The following is a 2,111-nucleotide window of genomic DNA, read 5'->3' as shown; positions in this document are numbered from 1 at the left end:
TTTTTTTTTTTTTTTATTTTGGTTTATATATAATTATATTTATTATTTATATATTTATATATATAAAAAAAAAAAAAAAATTTATTTATAAAAATTTTTTTTTTATTTAAAAATTTTTTTTTTTTTATAGTTTTCCTTTTTTTTTTTTTTTTTTTTTTTTTTTTTTTTTTGTTCTTGTCTTTAATGTATATCCCAATTTAGAAATTATTTATTACGAAAATAATTTTTAAATATTATATATTTAAATAATTACATTTTTAATTAATAATTTTTAAAACAAGATATATATATATTATTTTATTTCAAAATATTTGGTGTATATTTTATTTTATATAAGAGTCCACTTTAAAAAAAAAAAAAAAAAAAACTGTCGTTGTTCGCATTAAATTATATATATATTATATATATAATTATATATATTTTTAAAAATAATAATAATTTATAAAAGAAATGAATATATATATATGTATAATATATATTATTATATATATTTATATATAATTTGTTTAATTTTTTTATTTTATTTTTTTTCCTTGTTTTGGTATGTATAAAATTGGACATATAAAGTCCTATCTATTTGAATATTAATAAAATTTACTTTTTTTTTTTTTTTTTTTTTTTTTTAATATATTTTTTTCACTTTTTAAAATAAAAAATGTATCTATATAAACACGTTAATAATTTGCATATACATATATATAATATATATATATATATATATTATATGTATGTATTATATTTTTTATATATTTAATTGCACGTGGGCTTATTAGCAATTCTTCGTTTTTATTCTTTTTAGTTTAAGCTCAAACAATAAATATATTTTCTAAAATATAAAATGAATGCATTATATCTATAATATTTAAAACAAAAGACGAAAATGTATTTTTCCTTATAATTACTATATATCCACAAAAAAAAAAAAAATCAGATATAAGATATAAAGTATAATATAATATGTTCAATTTTATTTATTTCATTAATTTTTTTTATTTTTTATTTTTTTATTTTTTTATTTTTTATTTTTTATTTTTTTATTTTATTTTTTTTTTTTGAATAAGAAGACAAATGAAAATTATTTCATATTGTCTATTAAATATATTTCTTTGCTTTCCTTATTTTTATCCTTTTCTATTTCTTCTTTTCCATTCTCTTCATTTCTATATTTTTATTTATTTGATATCTTTTATTTTTCTTTATTTTTTATTTTACTTGTCAATATGTGTTTATGAAATATAAAAAAATAAGTTTTATATACATGGATAAGATATGTAAATGAATGCTTGAAATATTTTATACAAATAAACATTCATATGATATATATATTATATCATTTATAAGAATAATAACATATATATGTACATCCACATATATATATATAATAACATTTCTATGTACATATTTTATGTATTAGTTTAATATTTTTATTTTGAAGTACGTAATATTTATATATATGTATATCTACATTTGTTTTTATTTTATTTTAATTTTATTTTTATGTTTTTATTTTCAATAATAAGGGTTTAAATGAATGTTTAAAAAAAAAAAAAAAAACAAAAAAAGAAAAAGGAAATTATAATATATATTTATATATATGTGGTAAGAAAAGAAGCCAGCAATATATAACCACATTTTAAGCATAATTAAAACCAGCACTTTTAATAGTACATCTTCTATATATGGATTTATTTATTTATTTATTTTATTTTTTATTATTATTTATAATTATGGAACATAAGTAAATGGAATATAAAAATAATACATACATATATATATATAATATTATGCATATATAAACTTATATACATATATATATATATATATATATATATATATATATTTATTTATTTATTTATTTATTTATTATTTTTTTGTTATAACAGTATTATCTATATGATATATATTTTGTTAATTTAATACGTTTTGGTCATACAAAAAAAAAAAAAAAAAAAAAAAAAAAAAAAAATAAAAAAAAAAATTTTTTTTTTTAATAAATTTTTTTTTTATAATATTTTTTTTTTTTTTTTTTTTTTTTTTTTTTTTTTTTTTTTTTTTTTTTTTTTTTTTTTTTTTTTTTTTTTTTTTTTTTTTTTTTTTTTTTTTTTTTTTTT

Source organism: Plasmodium gaboni, chromosome 5 (assembly GCF_001602025.1).
Source record: "Plasmodium gaboni strain SY75 chromosome 5, whole genome shotgun sequence".
Taxonomy (NCBI): domain Eukaryota; phylum Apicomplexa; class Aconoidasida; order Haemosporida; family Plasmodiidae; genus Plasmodium; species Plasmodium gaboni.
Note: the sequence above shows the minus strand (reverse complement) of the source record.